This window comes from Pleurodeles waltl, chromosome 6 (genome assembly GCF_031143425.1).
Source record: "Pleurodeles waltl isolate 20211129_DDA chromosome 6, aPleWal1.hap1.20221129, whole genome shotgun sequence".
NCBI classification, from domain to species: domain Eukaryota; kingdom Metazoa; phylum Chordata; class Amphibia; order Caudata; family Salamandridae; genus Pleurodeles; species Pleurodeles waltl.
In genome coordinates this window covers 1,669,583,407-1,669,609,505 of record NC_090445.1, presented here as the reverse complement: position 1 = coordinate 1,669,609,505, position 26,099 = coordinate 1,669,583,407, and the positions used below count along the sequence as shown (strand labels likewise).

Genomic DNA, 26,099 nt, shown 5'->3' with positions numbered 1-26,099 from the left:
TAAATAAACATCACCACCACGTGGCAGACTGTCGCAAGAACCGGTGGTGAAAAATGAAGTGCCTGTGCCAAGCCCGAGAAACCACTGGCTCAAATTAAGCACAAATTACATATCACAACATTTTGTATAAGTACCGGTTTTAAATGGGGAGTTAGTGGCTCCAAAAATATGCGGTACACACATACGGATTATGTAATATGGTAAGTTTAAAGAGCTCACTTTGCAATCTTTGAAAATATTGTACTGCATTTTGTATAGCACTTCATTCTCCTGTTGAGGACATGTAGATGGGTAGTGCACAACAACTTAGGGGAGCCACTGGTGGGACGGCTGTTGAATTTCAGTGCACCTCTGTGGAAAGTGTTTGGTGTTGTGGGTGGTAGACCAGACTGGTGCACTTATATTGTCTTAGGTCACAGTACCTAAGCATGTAGTGAAGCAAAGATGAATGGGAGAGAGAATTCATACAATTTACAATAATTTATAGTTGTGGGCTTAGCATATGCAGGAAGTGGCTAGGGGTTGTGCGTGAAAAGTAGTGGAATTCACTATTTCTGCAGGTGTGATTGTGTCGCTTTGCCACAAAATGGAAGGATGCAGTGTCAAAGATGGCTGCACAAGTGGACTTACCTACACTCCTTGACACATTAAGGAAAGGTTACAATTTTGTTTGAGACGCAAAAGGGCAATCCTCATGCTTGTACTGAATACAGGTAGTCGTGGTAAATGCTCTTCGGAGTCCATGCAGAACAAAACAAAGGGCAACACCAGACATCCGCTGGGCACAGGCAGTCATGGCAAATGATGTGAGTTTTCAACTCGGGACACGTGAAGCTTTGTAAAGGTTCCAGGGCACATGTTCAGTGGAATCCACCCAGGAGTGGCAGAGGGTCAACCCAAGGCACGCTCTCAAGGCAGGCATCCATGATAATGGTCTACGGTAAATAATCTGGAGAGTCCTACGAGGCGTGACACAGGTGCAAACCATAGTTCAGGATGTACGCAGCCTGAGGAGGTGTTCTTTGGGGTCAATCACACAACCTGGTGGCAGCACTAAGGGGGCATTTGGCACTGCCACAAAGTAGTAGCGTTGGTAGTAGGGTAGTGCGGCGGAAGGGATATGATTAGTAGTTTAGGAAACCTGGAGAAGAGTTGGTGCCAAGAGAAGGACAGATGTGAAAAGGTCAGTGACCAGGATTTCTGGCCTGGGTACCACCTGATACTTACAGGCCTAGGCATGGAAGGTGGAACAGGTGGATGCTTCTAAAGTTTCCTGCCTTTAGTTCCTGACTTTTGAGACATTCCACTAGGAGAGGTTGAAGAAACAAGGGGCAGTTAGGAGGGAGGACGATATAAAAGGGCTGACTAGGGGTAAGTATATGGCTGTAAACTGAAGAGGGAAAGCAACAGCGAATCAAGGGCCAGCTACTCAAAAACTAAAAGAAATGCCCCACCTGCGGTCAGTCCCGCTGAGGTAACAACATAAATAACGGACTGGAGTGGGGCTAGTACATGGATACTGTAATAAGCATGGAAACCAAAGATATGTCAAAGTGATGCCTGGATGCAAATCAGTTCAAAAGGAAATATTTTACATAGCGGTCGTCGTAAGAGGTTTAAAAATATTACCCTTTAGTTCCAAATGAGTCATTAAGATGGAAATAGAAGAAAAATAAGATAATGATCGCAAATCTGAGCATTTGGCGGAAAATGAAAGAACTCCATAAAAGCCCCAGGATATAACAGTATTGAGTTCCACGTTTTTCCATCGGGGAAAATGAAATATAGTGGCACATAACTGCATTCTCAACTGCAGTTACCTTTATTAAAATAGGCATTCACAACTATCAAACCTACAAAATGTTATCGAAAATTTTATTGAAGTTGAATCCTTACTGAAAACATGTTTTTACAAATTATCATGATTTAAGTAAAAAGGAATGTGTGGCTGTCAGACACTTAGGCCCTCATTACAACCCTGGTGGTCAAAGACCGCCAGGGCTGTTTCGACTGATGTACCGCCAACAGGCTGGCGGTGCAATCCATGTCACGGTCGCACTGCCAGGACCGGCAGTTTACCGCCACAGTGGTCCCGGCGGTTTTAATCCACCAAGGCACCGCTGCTTGCAGCGCTGCCCAGGGGATTACGAGTCCCCCTCCCGCCAGCCTTTTCATGGTGATAGGAACCGCCATGAAAAGGCTGGCGGAAAGGGGAGTCGAGGGGCCCATGCCTTTGGCATGGGCAGTGCAGGGGCCCCCTGCCACGGCCCCATGGAGCTTTTCACTGTCTGCATAGCAGACAGTGAAAAGCGCGATGGGTGCCACTGCACCCGTCGCACCGCCGCAACACCGCCGGCTCCATTTGGAGCCGGCTCCCGTGTTGCGGCCGACATCCCTGCCAGCCCAGCAGGGATGTTGTGATGACCACCGTGGAAGTGCGGCAGCATTGGCGGCCGCGCGACGGTTACAACTTGGCGGGCGGTAGTGTGGCTATCTGAATATGAAATCAAATTAAATTAAATTTCAGCAGCTTAGCCCAGCCTGATCAATTAAACTGAACTAAATAGAACTAGTGATTTATTGTAAGAAAAGCATTTTAAGTGGCGTTTCTGAAAATTTGTTTACCATAAACGACAATATTGTTGGACAAAATACCGCTATAAACCAGAGGTTGCTTGCAAAGTGCTTGTTTGTAATAAACGTACATACGCAAAGGATTCGACATTTCAGGGCCAGACCTGAAATGGAGTAGAGTTTGTGTGTCTGTGTAGCAAGTCAGAAAAGAGGACCTTGCCACTGCAGGAACTACACTGTTATGTCACATCCAGCATACCATAGGTTGTCTTTTTTTAGGGTCGAGCACACAAGCGCTCCTTCCCTGTTGTATTCTCTCTTTGGGCTTTTAACCACACCCATGTCACGCCTGACACTTTAATTGGTTCGTGGGCTTGCCTTTTAGAATCCACTTGCTTTCATTAGTGAAAGGCATGCAAACGTCATGCCTTTTCTGGTGTTTAGCCCTCCTCAAGCGCACCGACCAAGTACTGAAAACATACGAGGCTCCATGTTTTCAGCCTGGTTTCTGCACTACTTTATCTTTTTATTTTCCACGCAGCGCGATCGCGCTGGGTGTTACATACCATGATCGCGCTCGGTTTTTTTTCTTTCAATAATGTGGCAAGAAAACTCCGGTTAGGAGTTTACAAAGCTAATAGCTCTAACTCAAGCAATTGCGAGACCTGTTGCATTGCAAATGCTTGTCTTTTTTGTGATCTTGCGCTATTGCAGTCAGGCACATATGGCCTGATTCCCAGAACTGTTTGCTTGTCATTTTGGTTTACACAAACAACCTTTTTAGAGCACAAAATTACTTTTGGAAATTCACAAAAGTGGGTTTGGCACTCATGAAAGGATTTATTGACACAAAGATTGCTCTGTGCGTAGATCTTCTCAAAAGAGGGAGGATATTTGGGGAGTCAGAGTTCCAGGCAGCAATGCCGTTTGTTTCTGTGCACCCCCATAAACATACAAGTTTATGGGTGTGCACAAACACAGTACATTCCACATTGCATTCTCACTCATTACTGCACTGGAAAAGGTTGAAGATTCACTTCTGACAATCCAGTAAATCCCTTTCCCGGGGTGAAAAAGGGAAAAGACAAATGTTGGGGAAAGGGCGTATATTTAAAGGAGTGAGGGGATGTCCGATTTAGGGCTTTAACTCCATTCCAATTGAACACACATTAGGAAAGGTGCATACATTGGGGGGTATAGGGTTTAAGATTTACTATTTTAACACCAGTCAAAGATTAGGTTAAGTGCATATTTAGGGGGATGATTTAATATTGAACTCCAGCCCAAATTAGCGTTAGGGAAAGTCCAAATGTTTGGGAGGCAATCAAATTTACTATTCTAACTGGAGTCCTAATAGCAGTGTGGAATGTATATATATGTTTTGGGGGGGAGGGCAGACCTACTATTATAACTCCAGTCCATCAAGCATGGGGAAAGTGGAATACTATTAAAAATGTGTATAATGGTCTAAATCTAATTACACAACTAAAAACAGCAATTTATTAAATTTACAGATAAAAAATAACATATTACTTAATTTTTATTTTAAATAGTAATTACACTTTCTCCATACTCCTCAAGCAAATACAAAATAAACAGATAGTTACTGAACTGGTGAATATTAAATCCTATTTTAAAAAGTAACATTAAATGATGCATATTTTAAGTAAAATAATACCTACCCAGTCCCTTAATAAACTTCACAACTCAAAGGGAAAAACAAATAAACAACTTAAAGATAGTTAAATATGCAAATAAAAATACAGTTACCGTAATTGGCATAGTAATCAATTAATGTTATTAATAAATATATTAATTAGAATATTATCAGTATTGCTACTATTAAAATACTACCTAACCAATCCCCAAGCAACTGATAAAAATTGAGCATTGCTATACTTTTCATAAAAACCATTAAAACTAGATGTCACATTAAAGTAAGCAAATAAATGAAAGCATAATGTACAATACCAAACATATTAACACAAACTTTGATAGCAAATAATATGATAAATGACCATGTGACTGTAACAAAGTAAGACAAATTATACCAGTACCTTCAGTGTTTTTTGGCCAAAGTATTTTTGTCGTTACAATATTTTACCACAGTTTTGTGGCCAGAAGCTATTCTGGTTGAATACCCCCATTAGGAGTACATTTTCTATCATTAAACCCAAGAAGTTTGTCACGTGTTGCAGGGCTTTTGTATGTTAATGATGCATTTTACATTCAAGACTGGCCGGACTGCATGAAACATGACCACATTCGATATTAAGGAATATATGCAATAAGATTAAGGCCTAGAGGCTTACTGCATGAATGTTAATGTTAACATTGTGTGCTCAATCGCCATATTTTTTGTTTAGAAACTCCAGCGTTTCTGACACTGTTCACATTAATAATGGAGAGAAGGAAAACTTTCCAGTTGTCTTGTTCACATGTTGTTACTAGGGCTGAGAAAGAAGATAAAGCTGGGAGGCCCAATTTTCAAAGGAAGAAGTGTAAAATAGCACTGGGTAGTGTAGCCTTCATATGCTTCTGCAAAGCAGCATTGTTTGCACATTTTTGCAGGAAAGCAGCAGCTGAGCATGGTGTCCCTATTTTACTACACAAGACACCTTTAAAAATACAAGTGATGGTGGGGATATTGGGATACACAGACTGGTTGCAGAGGAATGATGCTGAACTGGCTGAATTATAACTGCTTCTCCCACGTCTGCATAAGGTATGTATGGAAACTACACACGGCTTGGCGCGACGGAAGCTTGGTAAACTAATTTATCCATATGACTAATGAGATATGAATGCGTGGTGAAAAATAATTGCGTTTCATGTAAAAGTCGACCTTATTTGCATATTATCCGCTGAGATGTTTATAATGATTATGGTTATTCTGATATGTATGATTTGTGGAATAATACTGCACAATAAACTGTCATAGTAAATACCAACCACTGTGCGTGGTACTGATTTTGGGGGAGGGGGAAAAGGCGGGGGTTCCATTTCATTATTCCCTGCACATAAGAGATTGTAAAATCAAGCATAACTCGCCGGAGAGGAGGCGAGAGACCTCTGTCACTTCCACTTTTCTCCAAAAAAGGTGTATTTCCATAGGGGCTAAAGGGACCTTCTTGGTTATGTTATGTTCAAATATCTTGTAAAGCGCATAGCTGCCCCAACATTGGGGCTTCCCAGCACTGAACCCAACAACAGGGGCCAAAACTACCTACAACGGACAGGAAGAGAGAGGAGGGAGCTACTTATCACAGAGCCAGGTCTCAATGTGTGAGCTTAATAATATTGGAGTGGATAAGACAAGGCAAGATTTTTGTTGCTAATGTTTGTTACACAATATTTATGTTTGACAATGATACTTTGGTATCTCACGGCACTACCATCAACAATTACCTGAGGGAGCAGTTACATTAATTCATCACTGCAGATTAAATACAGGGAGTGCAGAATTATTAGGCAAATTAGTATTTTGACCACATCATCCTCTTTATGCATGTTGTCTTACTCCAAGCTGTATAGGCTCGAAAGCCTACTACCAATTAAGCATATTAGGTGATGTGCATCTCTGTAATGAGAAGGGGTGTGGTCTAATGACATCAACACCCTATATCAGGTGTGCATAATTATTAGGCAACTTCCTTTCCTTTGGCAAAATGGGTCAAAAGAAGGACTTGACAGGCTCCGAAAAGTCAAAAATAGTGAGATATCTTGCAGAGGGATGCAGCACTCTTAAAATTGCAAAGCTTCTGAAGCGTGATCATCGAACAATCAAGCGTTTCATTCAAAATAGTCAACAGGGTCGCAAGAAGCGTGTGGAAAAACCAAGGCGCAAAATAACTGCCCATGAACTGAGAAAAGTCAAGCGTGCAGCTGCCACGATGCCACTTGCCACCAGTTTGGCCATATTTCAGAGCTGCAACATCACTGGAGTGCCCAAAAGCACAAGGTGTGCAATACTCAGAGACATGGCCAAGGTAAGAAAGGCTGAAAGACGACCACCACTGAACAAGACACACAAGCTGAAACGTCAAGACTGGGCCAATAAATATCTCAAGACTGATTTTTCTAAGGTTTTATGGACTGATGAAATGAGAGTGAGTCTTGATGGGCCAGATGGATGGGCCCGTGGCTGGATTGGTAAAGGGCAGAGAGCTCCAGTCCGACTCAGACGCCAGCAAGGTGGAGGTGGAGTACTGGTTTGGGCTGGTATCATCAAAGATGAGCTTGTGGGGCCTTTTCGGGTTGAGGATGGAGTCAAGCTCAACTCCCAGTCCTACTGCCAGTTCCTGGAAGACACCTTCTTCAAGCAGTGGTACAGGAAGAAGTCTGCATCCTTCAAGAAAAACATGATTTTCATGCAGGACAATGCTCCATCACACGCGTCCAAGTACTCCACAGCGTGGCTGGCAAGAAAGGGTATAAAAGAAGGAAATCTAATGACATGGCCTCCTTGTTCACCTGATCTGAACCCTATTGAGAACCTGTGGTCCATCATCAAATGTGAGATTTACAAGGAGGGAAAACAGTACACCTCTCTGAACAGTGTCTGGGAGGCTGTGGTTGCTGCTGCACGCAATGTTGATGGTGAACAGATCAAAACACTGACAGAATCCATGGATGGCAGGCTTTTGAGTGTCCTTGCAAAGAAAGGTGGCTATATTGGTCACTGATTTGTTTTTGTTTTGTTTTTGAATGTCAGAAATGTATATTTGTGAATGTTGAGATGTTATATTGGTTTCACTGGTAATAATAAATAATTGAAATGGGTATATATATTTTTTTTGTTAAGTTGCCTAATAATTATGCACAGTAATAGTCACCTGCACACACAGATATCCCCCTAACATAGCTAAAACTAAAAACAAACTAAAAACTACTTCCAAAAATATTCAGCTTTGATATTAATGAGTTTTTTGGGTTCATTGAGAACATGGTTGTTGTTCAATAATAAAATTAATCCTCAAAAATACAACTTGCCTAATAATTCTGCACTCCCTGTATTCTAACCAGGATATTCCAACAACTTTCTCTGCTATTTTATGTTATTTCGTGATATGCCAACATGTTCATTTATTGTGCTAATGACACCACACCGCGGATATAACCTTAACCAGATGACACTACATACATGGAGGTGGACTGCCAGGGCAGTCTTTGGAGGTAACCAGGTGACCCACCAGGGTCTGGATGTAACTGAAGTGGATTCTCACACTAATGCAGGAAGACCTAAGGCCACATTGGAGAAGTTTTCCACCGGTGTAAAAAAAACACAGGGGAAAACCATTTGCACAATTCTTGCTTTTTTTCTGTAGAGAAAGAGGCAAGTACTATTTCTACCAGAGCAAGAAAGAGACAAATCACATTACACTCTATTTATACTGTAATGAAATAATACCATATTTTAGCCAAAAAAGCCAGCAAAATAAGCATTTTACTAATTTTTAAATCTTTGTTTCACACACAAAATGACATATATATTTTTTTACCTGTGCTGAAGTAATTCTGTAACAACGTGTTACTCTTACTTAGAAATGACCCCGCAATCCATTTCCTTCATTTTTCACGTGGGGCAAAAAGCATTTGAGTAATTCAGTTTGGTCCAATATTCTAAACTCCAATGTGAAGCAGTTATTTAAATACTGCGAAGCATTTTTGCCCTGCTTTTTTGCATGAGTCCACGTTTCTGTAATATGAGCCCCGGCCTGGCACAGAACACCTGTCCATCCTGCTGTGGCGGAAACCACGAATTCTCATTGCTGGGTAGAATTCAGAGCAGAGGTTTCAATCTGGTTGATAAAACATGAACCTATCTCAAATTACTGCAGGGCGAGGTTTGTGAAAATAAACCTGGACTCCTTAAATGTAACAGTGTTGCTACAGGCGGCCAACGCAGAGCACTAAGTGCTGGTAGCAATGTGGCTTCATCCACAAAGCCAGTGCTCGTATAAATTGAATTTACACGCCCAAATAGCATGATTTATGAGTGGAAATATATTTTTGAAGATCACAAAACGTGAATATGGACTGTGAAATGAATTAATTCACAAGCACTGGTATGGTTTCACAATGCACACGAGTAAAGCTTTTTCTAGGGCAAGAGAACCGATGTTAAAGAGTCAAGATATACTGGATAGGTTCTGCACCCTAATAAACTCATGAAATGATGGGAATTCATAAACTTTTTCCTTGACCCATTCCTGTTAAGTTCGTGACATGAAGGGATTGATTCATATCTTCCCAGTTGGCCATATGGAGCCAAACATCTCCATCCATAGTTTGTTTCTATTTAAGTAAGTCATCGGCAGTGACATATGGGTGCCAATAAATAGGCCACAATTTAGTTTTTCCCAAGAAGACTCAAGCAACAAGGCTAAAGCATATGAGGGGTGCTTGTGTTTTCATTCACAGAGGATGTGCTTAGCACTGTAGATGGCTCAGGATTAGGTTTGTTTGGATAGAATGTGATTATATTTGCAAGGGAAAGACCTCTTTTTAGTAAAGATGGTTACATGCAAAAGGAAGACTGCTGATGATTCTATCACCACGGGCATGGTGAGCCTAGATCTGCCATGGTTGCTGAAGTCACAATCATGTGTCAAGCATGAACAGAGGGACAACTTCTAATGTTGACCAAGTATGCCAGCCACTCACATGCACAATGGGAACAAAGAACACATTTTCTGAGAAGGCGTTAATTTACCCTGAGCATCTGAATGTGAATTCTCAGTGAGGTGGTCACAGGGAGACAGTTTAGGTAACTACAATCAATATAGTTAAATTATGCTGTGCTCCAAAATCTAACTCTAAATAGTATGATTATCTAAACAAGTACCTAGTTGCATATGTTTTCTAATCAAGTTATTAGCATTGTATATGTATATTGTACATGAAGACTACTCAGAAACTTAATGAACCTGCTGAGACCTGTGCATTGGAGCGATCCCCAAGCAGTGATCCACCCACTAGCCTGCAGGGAGGGGAGGGATGGTCCCTTAGGCATGGGCAAAAACTCCAACCCAAAAAATGTCAACTGAGTTTTTCTGATGCTCCCTGTTCCCCTCTTCCAGGAGGGTGAGTGGGGGTCTACCCTCATTCTCCCCAAACGAGGGTGGAAGAAACACCACTATACCCAGAGATATTGATAAACAAAAAGGAGTAGGGGGTGACATGACATGACATTGGGTCTCCACCCATCCCCCTGGCCCCACAAGCCCCAAAAGTCTTTCTGCCCTCCTCCAGTGGGGCACAATGCCCACTCAACACCAGAGATTGATTGGAAAAACTGAGGTGGGGTTGGCCCATCTTGGCAATCAGCCATACAGTTCATCCCTAAAGGCCCAACAGTCTTTCTAACCCCTGGGGGGGAGAGATTGGGCGATTAGAGTCCATTCTACCTCACTGGATGCCAAGGATGGATTTATACTCTTTAAAAAAAAGAATGGAGTGGATGCTGGTCCATCCTGGCATTGGGCCATACACCTAACCCTTAAAGCCCCAACAGTCTTTCTGGGCCCAAGGGACGATTAGGAGAAGGAGGCAGATGTACATGTGTGTCTGTGTGTATATATATATATATATATATATATATATACATATATATATATATATATATATATACACATATAGGTGTGTGTGTGTGTATATGTGTGTTTGTGTGTGTATGTAAACCTTGGTTATACTTAGAAAATCTTTACTTATTCTTTCTATAAAAAACAAACTTAACATACACAAATATTACAAATTCTAACATTATAGATATATCTTCCATTTATAATTCACCCACCACCATTATATTAATATACCTTTATTTATTCTTTAGCTACAACCTGAAACAAGACACACAATTTAAATTGTAAACATATTTATACCTTCAATTTATAATTTATGCAACTCTTCAAGTTATTAGAACCTGAGCACCTTCACACAGAGTGTATTCAACTCAGTAGCCACATTACATTTACTATAACTTTTGCTTTCTCCATGCACTACTTATACCCTTTTATAATATATCATTTATACCATCTAAAATAATATTATTTACAAAAATAGTTGTGACAACATAGTGCATGGTAGACTGGTGAGTTGTAACATTTAGAATTTGTAATGTTTGTGTATTTTAAGTTTGGTTGGTATACCTAACTATAACAACGTTTTTTTTTATTTTTAGTAAAATTGTGTTCGAAATTGTAGCGTTTACTGTTGTCGAGTGGAGTGTCATGAAGTGGAGTGTGGTACAGTAGAGTGGAGGAGAGTGTTACACATTGCACTGTTGTGGGGTGTAAAGTTGCAGTCTGGAGTAGAGTCCAGTGGAGTAGAGTGGAGTGTGGTATAGTGGAGAGGCATACAGTGGAATAGCAGACAGTGCAGCGGTGTAGAGTGGAGCGGCATAGAGTTGAGTGTCATAGAGTGGAGTAGAGGTGAGTGATGTAGTGTGCAGTGTAATAAATTGTTATATAGTGGTGTGGTGTAAAGTACAGTGGCATGGAGTGCACTACAGCAGGCAGGCATAGTGTAGAGTTGAGCATAGTGTTAAAAACTGGAGTAGTGTATTGTACAGTATGGTAGAATGGTGTGTTGTAGAGTGTTGGAAAGTGTCGTAGAGTGCAGTAGAGTGATGTACACTGGGGTCTAGGGCTATATAATGAAGTAGAGGGTTGTACAGTGTAGTGCAGGGGCACGAACTGGAGTACACTGTTACATAGTGACACAGAGTGTAGTAGAATCTTGTGTAGTGGAGTTGCATAAAGTAGAGTGTGGTGCAGTGGGGCAGTGTAGAGTGGAGCATTGCACAGTGCCACAGGGTGGGGTGAAGTGTTGTGCTGTGGAATAGAGTTGAGTGGAGTCCAGTGGAGTGGGGTAGCATATAGTGGAGTAACACATTCTAGAGTACAGTGGCGTGGAGTGGAGTAGACTGGAATGGCATAGTATACAGTGGAGTAAAGTGTTGTAGCGTGGACTGGTGGGTGGTACAGTGGAGCGGAGAGTTGAGTTTCACAGAGTGGATTAAAGTGTTGTACATTGGAGTGGTGTGGAGTAGAGTAAAGAGGACAAGAGTATGGTACAGTGGAGGGGAATAGACAGTCTTACAGTTGAGTGGCATAGAGTAGTGTACAGTGGAGTGGCATAGAGAGCAGTGCTGGGGTACAGTGGAGTAGTGTCGTATAGAGTGCAGTATATTAAATGGGGTGGAGTGGCGTGGAGGGAGTTGCATAAAGTGTAGAGAGGAGTATAGTGGCAAAAAGTGCTACAGAGTACAGTGTTGTACAGTGGTATTGACAGGAGTACATTATTGTACAGTGTATTTCTACGAAGTGGAGTATAGTGTGGTACAGTGGAAGGTCGAACTGTGGAGTTTAGTGTTGTTGAGTGAAGCACAGTGGAATGGCATGGAGTGTAGTTGGGAAGAGTAGAGTGGAATACAAAGGAGAAGCGTAGGGGTGAGTGGCATAGAGTAGAGTGGCATTAAGTGCAGTAGTGTACACTGAAATGGCTACAGTGAAGTGGTGTATGGTGAAGTGGCATGGTGTGGAACAGCATAGAGTGAGATGGGGTAGAGTGGAGTTGCGTGCGTACAGTGGAATAGCATAGCGTACAGTATCTTAGAGTGGAGTGGTGTACAGTGGAGTGGATGACTGCAGCGATGTAGAGTCGAGTTGAGTATAGTATAATAGTTTATAGTGGAGTTCCTTGCTGTGGAGTGTAGTAGCGAAGATTGGAGTGGGGCAGAGTGGCGTGGCATACAGTGGAACAGCATATTGTGGAGTGGCGTACAGTGGAGTGGCATAGATTGCAGTGGCATACAATGGAGTGGCCTAGAGTAGAGTGGAGTAGAATAGAATGGCATACAGTGGAATAGTGTACAATGTAGTGGTGTAGAGAGGAGAGGAGTGGAGTACATTGAATTACCGACACCAGGGCATCCCAATTCCACCCTAAAAGAAAATAAACATTGGTGGCTTCTTTGTATCCCATGGACCACTTGCAGGGAGCTGGGGGGTCACAGGGTTCCTGGGGAATCAAAAACAATGCTGAGGGGGCAACAGGGGCACCCCAGTTTAATTAAGAAAATAAGGGCAAATATTTCAGGCTCCCGTGCGATGGGGGATGCTTGCAGAGGGCCAGCAGGGATGTGGGCCCTGGCGCTTTCTTCATGGTCCAACAAAAATAAAGATGTGGGTGTCCCAGATTGGCATCAGTACTCACCCAAAGAAATAAGCAGCTCATTCATTAATCACTGCTCCAAGCAAGGAGACCCCATAATTCTCTATGAGAGTATTTTACTGATTTTTCTGGAACCTACTGGTGTCCCTACAAGAGGTACAGGCACCACTAAGCATATTTTTTACTGTTGTGGGAGGCTGTAGAGTCCAGTAACTCCCCAGCAACATACAAAGCAGTATGTCTCCTGAGTTATTAAGGCCATGGCCTCAGAACATCTTACTGTCTTACCACACTCCCTCGGTAGCAAGGGAGTATCCAAAACATTGAAATATCCCGCACTTGAAGCATACTTCCAATCAGAAAGAGAGCACAAAGCGAGCAAACCCAACCCTCCTTAGAAGAGTTCCTTTCACCCTCCTCCCATATATCTGTCTATCCATCTATCTGTTGATCACTTCACTTTTCATCTGCCCACCAGCTGTCCAGTCCATCTGTTGCATCCATTCATCTTTTCACCCACCCACCCACCCTTCAATACATTCATGCAACCATCCGTCTTTTAACCATCCACCCATTCACTCTTCTCCATCTGTTCCTTCTTCTGTACTTCCATCCATTCACACTTTAACCTGTAAATTTTTCACTCTTCCATCCATCCTTTCTCCTTTGTATCTAGCCATTCCTTCACCCTTTCATTCTTCCGTTCACCTTTCTTCCATCTTTCCTTTTATGTTCCTTCATTCCTGTCACCCTTCCTTTCTCCTCTGGTTCTTTCATTTTTCCCATTTTATCTAGCAATCTTTTTTCTCTCATCCTTACTTTTTCTACCATATCTTTCTTTCTCGTGCTCACTGTTTTTCTATGTGTTTCCCTTTCTCTGTTTTCCCTATTTTAATTGTATTCTTTGTGTTTACCTCTGTGAATGCCACCTGAAAGCCCATCGCCCTCTCAAGGTATTCCCTAGCAGTGTTATCTATTAGTGTTTTTTCTGCAGACATCAGAGGCCCATAAACAACTAATTAATGTTATGCTGACCCAGTTTACTAGCTTATCAGGCCCAGGGGTAGTCCCCTGCTTAAGCAGGTGAAGTGAGGGGTTCCCTTCCCTATGCTCAGTAGCAAAAATAATTTAGATGGGTGAAGGGTGGGATAAGGGGATCATTAAAGGTCAAAGGCTGTGATGTCAGTTATGCTACTCTTTTCATTATAGAACTTTACAGACCCTGATGCACTCAGTGGGACAGAAACAAGCAAACACACTGTTGTGATGTGGCATAGAATGCCGCTGTGTCATGTGGAATCCTCTGACACAGCTTGCTGATGTCTCGGCATTCCACATGATACCAACGGACTGAGGTGAAGGTCTTCTCTTCCCTCTGTGCCCTTTGTAATACTACTTTTAATACTTAAAGCTTGTCTTTATAAATATTAAAGACTGTTTCACTCCAGCGCTATTGTGGAACTCCTCACTTCAAGTTTGGTGACGAGTTTCTGGTCCATGAAGAGCCCACTTCCAGCTGTGTGAAGACTTTGGTGTTCCTGGGATCGTTTATTCTTTGACTGACTTATGTGGAACGGCATCTCAAGGATTGTTTTTTTGGTGTTTCCCTCATCGCTACGATCCTGTATGTATTTGAGGGCACAAAGGGTACAGAGGGTACTAAGGAGAATACCGTTAGCATAACGGTATTTCCAGTTGGTGCTTCGCAGCTCGCGCAAACTGCGCGAGGCACAGGTGCCTCAGCTTGTGTCTGGAGACGCGAGCATTGTAGCGCGTGTGTTTGAAGACGCGAGGCACAGGTGTTTTTTTGCTCGTGTCAGGAGACGCGAGTATTGTAGTGCACGTGTACATTAAAACGCGAGCTCTTCAGTTTGCGCGCACGGCATAAGGTTGTCTCCTACCTTGTGTTAATCGGCATTTCAGCTACCTTAGAGCCACAATCAATATTGAAACGACGCTGCCTTGCTTTCACGTCATTTGTTGAGTAATGGAAATAGAAGAAGGACACTTCACCTGTCATTGACACAGATGGGGGACTATTTTTTTTTCAACTTTGGTCCCTTCTAGATAGAAATCGGCCATCTTTCTTTGGTCTATCATACATATACATATTATTTGTATTAAAGTCCATTATTTATTTATTTATTTATTTTTCTCCCTTTTCTTTTGTTTTTTTGAAGAGACTGTTTTAAAAAAAAAAAAAAATGCAGAATGTATTACCACCATCACCTTTTTTGCAAGATCCAGGTGATCCTCCTTTAGAGTGGAAATTATGGTTACGTTCATTCAAGGCATACCTGGGAGCTATAGACGGTCATAAATTCAGGCCGGAAAGAAAAAAAAGTTTTATGTACTATCACTTAGGAGTGGAAGGACAGAACATTTTTGATCATCTTCCAGCTTATGAATTACGTGTGGATGAGGAGTTGGATGAATTTGAGATGGCGGTTGCGCAGCTGGACAAACATTTCACTAAGATTAAGAATGTAGTTGTCCATAGGTACAAATTCTTTACCAGAGCACAAAATCCTAATGAAAGTGTTGATTCTTTCATTACTGCGTTAAAAGTACTGGCGGCCAAATGTGAATTTGAAAACTTTACTTCGCAACTTATACGTGACCAACTGGTAGCAAGGTGTTTTCCGAAAAGAATTCAAAAAAAGTTATTAACATGTAAAGACCCGTCATTAGACAAAGCTATTGATATAGCAAAAAGCATTGAATGTTCATTGGAGGATGCTAAACAGTTGGAATTGTCTATGTCTAACGTTTCTATTTCAGGTGCGGTGATGAATACACAAAATCTTGATCACGAGAGACTGCTTCGTACTAAAAAAAAACAAGATTGCTCTCCACCTGCTAGGAATACTTTACCTTTCAAAAGCAGCAAAAGATTGAGGCAACTCTATGGTTATCCCCCATTGTCTTAGCGAAGAAAAGCTCTGGAGACCTTAGGATGTGTGTGGACTTAAGAAGCCTGAATGAGGCAATTTGGGTTGATAGTTTCCCGTTGCCCAGAATAGACGATCTCATAGCCAAAGCGGGTTCAGCCAGTTGGTTTACGAAGTTAGATCTCAAATCGGCATACCATCAAGTTGAACTTGATGTTGACTCACGCTATCTCACGGCTTTCGTGACACCTGATGGTACTTTCCAGTTTTGTAGATTACCTTTTGGTTTGGCGTCAGCTGCTGCTGTCTTTCAAAGATTAATGACTGACATGTTTCCTAATAGTTCCAATGTTGTCATATTTCAGGATGATATCCTGATTTTTGCTGACACTGAAATGGAACATGACAGGGTTGTCGAAGAAGTTTTGAAAACTTTGGAAGATAGAGGAGTTACTTTGAGAGGAGACAAATGTTTCTTCAAGACACGGGAGATCGAGTACTTGGGGCATTTGTTATCGGAATAGGGGGTTAAACCGAGGCCCAAGTTAGTGAAAAGCATTTTGGAAGCTTCTGCACCTAAAACCAAGGAGCAGCTTCTTTCTTTCCTAGGTTTATGCGAATTTTATGCAAAGTTTTTAAAAGACTTTGCCAAGACCACTAAGTGTCTTCGAGCCATTCTTAAAAAGAAACAAATGTTTCTTTGGTCTAAAGAGTGTAATGACGCTTTTGAACTGGTTAAGCAGCAAATTGTCAATTCTCCTGTGTTACAACCTTTTTCTGATGAAAGAAAAACTATTATAACAGTGGATGCATGTGAGTATGGATTAGGTGCTGTTTTGACACAAGTTTCTGATGGAGGCAAGGAAAGCACCATTGGGTTTGCTTCTAGGACCTTGAGGGAGGTTGAACGGAAGTATTCTGTTATTGAAAAGGAACTTCTTGCCTGTGCTTGGAGTGCTGAGAAATTTAAACAGTACTTTTGGGGTAGACACTTTGTCTTAAAAACCGATCACCGCCCCCTCGTGGAAATCTTATCTGGTAAGAAAATTAAACATTCCACTGCTTGCATTGCTCGTTTGTCTGCTAAATTATTAGAGTTCAATTTTTCTGTCGAGTATATTCCGGGAGGAAAAAACAGTAGAGCAGATTGTTTATCCCGTCTTCCCATATTAGATGAGGAAGAACTAGAATGGGAGACTGAAGTAGAAGAATGCTTAATAGCGTGTATTGCTGAAACTTTGGATGAAAATGTTTGGATCAAGTCATTGCGAGATAACAAATGGTTGTGTGAAGTTATGCAATATGTTAAGTCTGGGTGGCCAAGAGAAAGAACTCTTCCGCCTGAATTACAACCTTATTGGAAGGTATCGGAAGAATTATCTGTTGAAGGCGACATGCTCATTAGATGTGACAAACTTATTCCTCCAGAGTGTCTCAGGAAGGATTTGATTCTTAAAGCACATGTAGGACATCTTGGTTCCACTATTACCAAAAGGAAACTGAGATCAAATTTCTGGTGGCCTAGTATGGATAAGGAAATTGAGGAGTTGGTTAAAAAGTGTCCTAGGTGTTGTGTAAGTGACAAGGTTCTTGTTACCCAGGGAATGACTGATTCCTTTGTTCCATCGCCAACTCGGGCATGGCAGAAAATTGGCTTAGATTTTCTTGGACCATATTATGTACTGCCGCCAGACATGAGGTATTTCATGGTTATAGTGGATCACCTTTCCAGGTGGGTTGAGGTTTTGCCTCTCAAAGTGTTATTAAATGTCTGAAAGAAGTTTTTAGCCGGGAAGGTTTGCCTGAACAAATAATGACCGATAACGGGGTACAGTTTGTATCCACAGAAATGTGTCAATTCTTGCACAGATGTGGCATTAAACACATCAGAACTCCTCTCTATAATCCCCAGAGTAATGGTGTTGTTGAACGTTTCAATTGTGTGCTTGTGGAATGTATACAAGCAACCCTTAGGAACAACATGCCTGTTGGACAAGCTAATAAAGAATTGATCTGGTCTCATCGCACCACAACTCATGTTGCTACTGGTAAGACTCCTTTTGAGTTGATGAGGGGGAGGATCGCGACGACAGAATTATGTCCTTTTTGGATGATTGATTTATTTCATGAGGGGTGTGATCTTAAGAAGGAGTGGCAAATTGCAAAAAATAATTCTGATGTAATGGGAAAGCGAAGATTGAGGGCAATACCGTTAAGAAAAAAAAATCAGGATCTCCAGGTTGGAGATTGGGTAAGAGTTAAAGATCCTTTATTAGTCAAAAAAGGCTTGTCAAAATTTAGAGAACCACAGCAAATTCTAGAGGTACGTAAAAATGCAGCTAGGCTGGCTGATGGGAATTGGTGGGGTGTCTCGCGTTTGGCGTTAGATCCCAGTGTTCATTCTAGAAGTGAGTCTGGAAGTAATCACAAGTTGTCCATTCATTCCAATGGAAAAGAAGTTGACTCCAGTCATTTTCCTGAATGTATGAGAAAGATTGCACACAAAAGTTTTGAGAAGAAGGGTAAGCGGGAATGCCGCAAACCTGTTAAATTTCATGATTATATTATGTTGTGAAAGTGATATATGTGTGTATTATTTGTTTAGTAGTTTGTTACTTTTCACTCTGATTACACATAGTTTATTAGGTGCTGTTTATAAGTTACTCTTGTTCAATTTCAGTAAGACACTTTTGTTTATATTTATAGTATTGTTTTATTTATTCTAAATGTATTAAGAACAATGTTAAATTAAAGAAAGGGGGGAGTTGTTGTGATGTGGCATAGAATGCCGCTGTGTCATGTGGAATCCTCTGACACAGCTTGCTGATGTCTCAGCATTCCACATGATACCAACGGACTGAGGTGAACATCTTCTCTTCCCTCTGTGCCCTTTGTAATACTACTTTTAATACTTAAAGCTTGTCTTTATAAATATTAAAGACTGTTTCACTCCAGCGCTATTGTGGAACTCCTCACTTCACACACACACACACACCAGTGGCGGCCGCAGTGAAACAAAAGTGGTGGGGCAGCGCAGTGGGAAGAGTGGGGCAGAGCAAGGGGAGAAAAATAATAATAAAATAAATAAATAAACACCTGCTGGCTGCCTCATTGGTGCTCTTCTGCACCTCTACTCTCGACTCCTGGTAGTTCAGAGCAATCTTCCCCCTCCCCAGTGCCAATCCACATGCTGCTCTGATGCTGGTAATACTATTTATCAGCAAGAGAGCAGCACTGTGATTGGCCTTAATGATAGGTTTGATGCTCAGTCAGGCCCTGGGAGCCTGTGCTTTCAAATCAAATCAGGGTTTATAAAGCGCAACTACTCACCCATAAGAGTCTCAAGGCGCTTTGTCTCCAGCCGGCTGTGCACCAGAGCTGGGGTGGAGAGATCAAAGTGCGCATGTCGGTTTGGCCGGCCGTCTTAGCGATAGGTTTGACACTCAGACAGGCCCTGGGAGCCTGTGTTTTCAAATCAAATCAGGGTTTATAAAGTGCAACTACTCACCCATAAGAGTCTCAAGGCGCTTTGTTTCAGCCGGCTGTGCACCAGAGCTGGAGTGGAGAGATCCAAGTGCGCATGTCGGTTTGGCCACCCTAGGACAGCTGGTCAAACCGTCATGCGCACTTGCAGCAGAGCCCACCACTGTTCCCTCTGCTGCTGCTGCTGTCATCAGGTTGGCCCGGCCCGGCCCTGCCCTTGGATCGACTCAGCAGCAAAAATAAAATGACAATAACCTGAATTATTATTATTTTATTTTCATGTTTTCACTGCTGACAGAGCAGTGGGGTGACGCTCCTCCGCCTTAACGGAGGAGCTGCAGCTGACACACACAGACACGACTATAAGTGGTGCATTAAGTCAACAACACACAGACATGCACACATACACAGTGGAACTGGAAGACACCGATATACACACTGGAATAGGAGACATTGGAAAACACACAGTAACAGAGCAAAATGGGCAAGCACCCTAGGACAAGGCGATCCATAGAAACTGTCACATCAAGAAAACCAGAGTCAGACGACAGGACAGGCGGACAAGTACACTGACTCCAACATATAACAGCAACACAAAGATAGCTCTGCACAGTGCTTTAAATGGGCAGATACTGTTCGGTACTGAGTACTGGGTCTCAACTATTTGTTTTGTACAAAATTGCAAAGGAGGTAGAATTATATAACCTGATGAAATGTGGACAAACAGAAAGTAAAGAATATATGTGTTTTTTATGTGAATTGTGCCTTTTGGTGGTGGGCTGGAGGGCATTAACTGCATGGCGGGAAAACATATCCACCAACGTCACCAAGTGAAAAAGAAAGGCATGGATAAAGTTGTAACTTTTTATTCTATGCAGTAGAGCAGTGGTTCCCAACCTTTTGACTTCTGTGGACCCCCACTTTATCATTCCTGGAATCCCGGGACCCCCACTGAATCAATATTGGATTCCGGGGACCCCCGAATGAAAGCTGAGGACGTAATCAGTTAATATTATTAAATTTTTTGAACAGTCGCTGACCCCCTGAGAAGGCTTAGCGGACCCCCAGGGGTCCCCGAATCACAGGTTGGGAACCACTGCAATAGTGCATGAGCTGTAGCAGTATAAATTTCGAAAACAGGACAAAACGAAATATATAGAAAGTGTCCAATGAAAGTTGAGCAAGAATTCTGACGTGCTTCCTCTAGGTCCAGGCGTATTAACGTACGTCACATTGTAACAGTGGGACTGTCCCCCCTGGACAGGTCTCGTGAAAGACTTGTGTGGGTTGAGAGAGGGTCTGGCAGGAGGAATGGAGAAAGGACTAGGGGGTGTGACGGAGAAGGAGGGTGAGGGGGCTGAAATGGGGGTCGAGGCAGGGTGTGACAGTGTCTGCTGCAGCTCTGCTGTCAGGCAGACGTCTCCACGTTCTGGGGAGGGTCGGAGGAGAGAGAAGGCGCAGAGTGGCTCTAGGTTAATTGCATAAGCAGAGGGAAGAAAAAAGTAAATATTTCGCAAGAGGAAAAAAATGAAAAAAGATGTCGCGCCCACATAAATCTAAAGCGACAGGACTCCTGAGAGCTGCTTCGTCTGTCTGGAGAGAGTGAGAGTTTAGCCCCACGAGGGGACAATTAGGCAAGGGGGTGCAAGACGGATGGGGGCAGTGACTACTGTCTGAGGTTTTTGTCTGTTTGAGAAAAGGCGTGGTTGAGGGTGGGAGTAGGTTAATGGTAGCGTGGAGGAAGGCCTGTAACTTTTTGCTAACAGTTGCTCCGGGATTTGGGAAAGAGATTTAGCTGTTGCCAGATTCTGACAACTAAAGAGGGATCGTTTTTTCAATTACCTTCAACCGTGGAATATGAGCTGGGACATCCAGCGGGCTGAAACTACTCCAAAATCTGTTCCCGTTTCTATTTTTGCGGAGTTTGCTATTTAATTGGAAGATACTACGAAATAAAGCACTTTAATTGTCACAATATAAATTGTCTTTGATTTGTTTGTTTTTTGCCCCGTAGATGGATTTCTTTATGGCACTTATTGAAATATGAATTTGATATTTAATGCCCTCTTTGTAACTCAGAGAGACAGACAATTGTAGTTGTCTCTTCTGAGCTTTTAAAATAATACACAAACAGGGCTTTGTGTCAGTTTACTATAACATAACTGAGCAACCCAGTCATGCCTCAGGAGATGTGTGAATAACAACAAACTGCTGAAGAATTATTTTAAATTTATTTTTGTTAGAACTTTTAGATTGGTTTTTCAGGTTCCAATCACACCAACTCAATTGATAAGTATAATTTATGTGGAAGAATCTTTTGAGGGTATAGAAAAAAGAAAGGTAAGTATTTTGTGCTATCGTTTGAAAAATAAATACTAATATTCTCATAGTAACTATGTATATATATACATTCTATACAATACAAGGAAGAACCAACCAATAAATGCACTGTCACATAGATACAAAAATCCACCAAGTAAGGCTTGTAAGTGTCTGATACATTTGAACTCACAAAAGTTCCTACCTGGTGGAAAATAAAACTCAAACTTAAGAGTAAAAGTATAAAGAATTGTAATACAAAATGTCTACTCTACATGGGTTGATGGGTGTAAATTGTCAATATTTCGGTCACTAGATCGTAAAAATCCACAACACTATCTTCAGGACTAAATTTGTTTAGAAAACACCTTAAAAGAAAATGTGAACAATCCCTTATTCAAGTTTTCCCAAAATAAGTGCACAGAAAACCATGCTCAAACAGTGTGTGTGTGTCTCTGCAACCACACCCTGCAGCCCACGTCACAGAAAGTGGACCAAGTGAAGAGTATAGTGCCACAAAAGGAAAGGAGAGTTGTTGTATTGTTGTAATTGTAAGTTTATTAATATAGCGCATACTGCTCCTGACGAGGCGCTAAAATGCTTTAGGGTGAGAAACACTCTATTCTGTATCCAAAGGTTAGTGGTAAATCCAGTGGTTAAATGCCATTAGTCATGTGCCTTCAAGAAAAAAATGCATCTATTTATTCCAATTACTCTGTTTTTGGTTATAATAATGTATTATACTATTCCTCACCAAAGAAAAATGTGACCAAGTTCCAAAGCACAATGTAATTCAGCCTCCAAAAAGTGTCATTTAGAAACACAGTGCCTCCAAGCGATGCCCTACCAAAACCCAAAAATACATAAATACATGTTTTCCGAGTCAGGCCAGTGATCTTCAGAAGTGTGTTTTGAAGGGTTTTAATTAAAACTATGTTATAATAAAAACATGTGCTCTCCAAGCTGTGAGATTGAATGAAAACCATTGAGCTGCCGACAGAAAATAAGGATTGGCAAAACCCATAGGTCTCGTCTAAGAGACCTATTATTGTCGCCAATATTTTTAGCCATGCTGTAGAGCATCGTGGCTGCTGGGCAACATAGCATGAAATAAAATTAATAAAAAGGCACAGTAAGGCACCCACTGCATCATTTTGAGATGGTTCGGTAAATAAAAAGGAAAGTAGTGTGATAACATTACAAAAGCACTTTAAAAAAAACAGACAATGGAATAAGATGAACAGACTGGGGAGAGGGTGGGATTGAAGGAACATGGCGAGCTGTAGAAGCAGCAACACAAGGGTGAGGGAACGGCACAAATGCAGGTAGGGAGAGAAGCACATGCATGAGAGAGCAGGTGGGAGCAGGGAGAAGAGAACATGAGGGAAACAGCTGGAAACACATGTACTCCAATGCATGGAGTGCTGAAACAAAAAGATAAACATAGTTCCCTGAAAGTGAGCAGAGAAATCATAGAGTCAGCCAACTAGAGAGCTGGTTATGCTCCATGGGAGGGATAGACAAGCGGGATCAAGGAAAGCCATCAAATAGAAAGCCAGCACATAAGAGTGACTGTAAAGCCAACAATGGTAAGCAATGGTTGAGCTTCAAGTCCCCTGTATGTTCTTGGTAAGCCCACAATATATTTTTCACAACCAGTCATCTGCTCTGTCTGGTTGGCTCAACCTAACAAGCTACATCACTATTTTCATGCGACCGCTTACCAGATAATATAAGTGCAATGCAATCACCACTTGAATGGGCGACTTCATGTTGCAATATGCTGGGAACGCGGCAGCCCGCGGGGAAAGCCGCGGCTCGGCTTCAAGGTCGCGGCACACGCCTCGGCCCATTTCTCCGGCCGCCAATTCCAGGGAAGGCGCGGCAGGATAGGAGACCCCAAGTCGGGTCTCGATCCTTGCCGCGCTCAGCGTGCTCAGCGCGCGCATCGCTTTTTACTTAATTAAAACACATCAGGGATTCCCGGGAAACCCTCCTTGCCACCACTTACCTTTTACACGGCCAAAAGCCGTATACCTGCGCATGACTCATTTTTATGCATGCTTTTCCCCTTCCCAGCATGCTGTTCACTTCCTCTCTTCCCTGCATGCATTATTTCTCTTTTCTTAGGAGCATGTTTTCTATTCTAGTTATGATCTTTTCCCCAAACCTAGATGGTGGTTTTACTACTTCCTGTTTTCCACTTCCTGTCTAGGGGTATATAAGGGGAATCTATCTTTCTTCTCATTGCGTTGCAACACTCCTGTGGTGGTAGTCACGCTCCGGCTGGTTTCCTCTTGTGGCGCCAGTTGTTCTTGATCTCCGTTCCGTCTCCAGAATTCCTGAATTCCAGAATCTTATGTCCTAACGTCCTTGTGTCCTCCTTCTGTTTCAGGGAGTTCCTGTTGGAGGTTTTTTACCCTTTTGGGGTTTTTCCTCTGGGACTCCTTCTGGAGGGCACGGACTGTCGTGGCTTACTATTGTCAAACAACACCGTGGCTACAGGAAGGGGTCGCCCCTACCTTGGCCAGAGCAGGACTTGCAGGAACCGGGGCCGCTCACCACCTCTCTCCAACCTCGACGGTAAGCCCAGGATGAATCGTGACAGATTGCAACGCCCAAAACTCCAGTTGCTGTCCGGAACCATGGAGAGTCCCATGATGAGTACAGAACCAACAAGCCAAATCCTGCTCTTGACTATACAACAACAGGCCCAAGAACTCCAACAGCTACGTACCGAAAACACTGTCTACCGACAAGCCTTCGCCTCTAGAACCACTGATGTTCCTACGGTCTCCGCCACTACGCCTCGCTTCTCCGGGGATCCTAACAAATTAAGAGAGTTCCTGGATGCCTTGACGGTCTATTTCGCACTCCGCCCCTCACAGTTTATGCAAGACAAGACCAAGGTGGGGTATTTGATTAGCGCCCTATCTGGCCCAGCTTTAGCATGGGCAACTCCTTTAGTGACAAGCAACGACCCTAGCTTGTCTAATTATTCCAGCTTTGTCACTGCCTTTAAGCAGATGTTTGAGCGCCCTGGACTTGAGTCTTCAGCAGAAGAAGCTCTCTGCGATATTCAACAAGGAAATCAGGACGTATTACAATACATCACTCGTTTCAGACAATTAGCAGCAGAGACTTCCTGGGTGGAGCGTACTTTGGTGACCTTGTTTTGCAGGGGTCTCAGAGAGGACATTAAGGACGAACTAGTGCACTCTGCCAGAATAGAGAATCTTAAGGGGTTAATGGATCAGACCCTGACGATAGAATATCGGTTAAATGAGCGAAGAATGGAGAGAAAGAAGAGTCGCTTACCATCACACTCAGTGACGTCCCGCACCCTTCCTCATCGTTTCCGAGGAGGTTCGTTCTGAAACTAAGGGTGCTACCGATGAAGAACCTATGCAAATCGATATAGCTCGAGGGCCGTTATCATCCTGTGAGCGGGAAAACAGACGAAGGAAAGAACTTTGTCTGTATTGTGGTGCTGCTGGTCATCTAATTCGCACATGTCCCGTCCGTCCAGCCAAGCCTTTGGGAAACGCCAATTCCCGTCCTCAGTGAGAAGGGTGAGGACGGGATATTGCGAAATACCTTCCATTTGTTCCTCAAGGGAGGAAGGAACTGCTCTTTTTCTTTTACCCGTTATCCTCCACTTAACAGATGGCTGGGAAGAAAGGACTCTGGCCTTGCTGGACTGTGGAGCCAGTGGTATCTACCTAGACGAAGCATGGGCCAGGGAAAGACAGAATTTTCAGATACCTAAGGAAGTACCAGAACAAGTCCACATGGTGGATGGATCACTCTTGGCCTCAGGACCAGTACAGTATACCACCCCTACCCTATGTCTCCAGTTCAGGAAACATTAAGAAAACCTTTCTTTTGATTTGATTTCTTCATCACGTTATGATCCTGGGAATTCCATGGCTCACTCGGCATAACCCTTACATTAACTGGGAAACAAGAACCATTTCTTTATCCTCTCACTTCTGCCAACACCACTGCTACTTAGCAGGAGACTATTGGTCCCCAAAGAGTCTCTTAACGGCACCCCCTAAGGTGGGATGTTCTATTAACGTCTTACAGGGAGTACCCAGACATTATCAAGAATATGCCGATGTATTCCAGAAACCAGAAAGACCTGAACTGCCACCCCATAGAGAATACGATTGCGCCATTCCTTTGGAACCAGATGCCGAGGTTCCTTTTGGGCGAATGTACTCTCTAACAGAACCTGAGAAGCAGATCCTCAAGGAATACCTAGAGGAGAACATACAGAGTGGATTGATTGCTCCCTCCTCTTCACCTGCAGGGGCTCCTCTCTTCTTTGTGCCAAAGAAGATGAAAGATTTGCATCCCTGTATTGATTTTAGAGGATTAAATAAGATCACTACGAAGAATCGGTACCCGCTACCTCTTATTAAGGACATCTTAGAAGCTGTCAAAGGGGCAAAGAGATTCACCAAGTTGGATCTTAGAGGAGCATATAATCTTTTAAGGATAAAGGAAGGGGATGAGTGGAAGACCGCCTTCAGAACACCTTTCGGTCACTATGAATACTGAGTAATGCCATTTGTGCTCACCAATGCCCCCTCCATTTTTCAAAGATTCATGGACTCTATTTTTTCTGATCTTCTACATCAAACAGTGGTT

The 26,099-nt window shown here is 42.6% G+C and overlaps 1 long non-coding RNA gene across 1 annotated transcript in view; it reads right to left on the bottom strand.

Moving 5' to 3' along the window:
* The window catches only part of LOC138301320 (uncharacterized), a 187,928-nt gene extending 179,749 nt beyond the window's left edge, over window positions 1-8,179 (bottom strand). Inside the window, exon 1 of the long non-coding RNA XR_011205084.1 lies at window positions 8,076-8,179. This is a non-coding gene — a long non-coding RNA (uncharacterized lncRNA). The remainder of the gene's footprint in view (window positions 1-8,075) is intronic.
* Window positions 8,180-26,099: the final 17,920 nt, after the last annotated feature.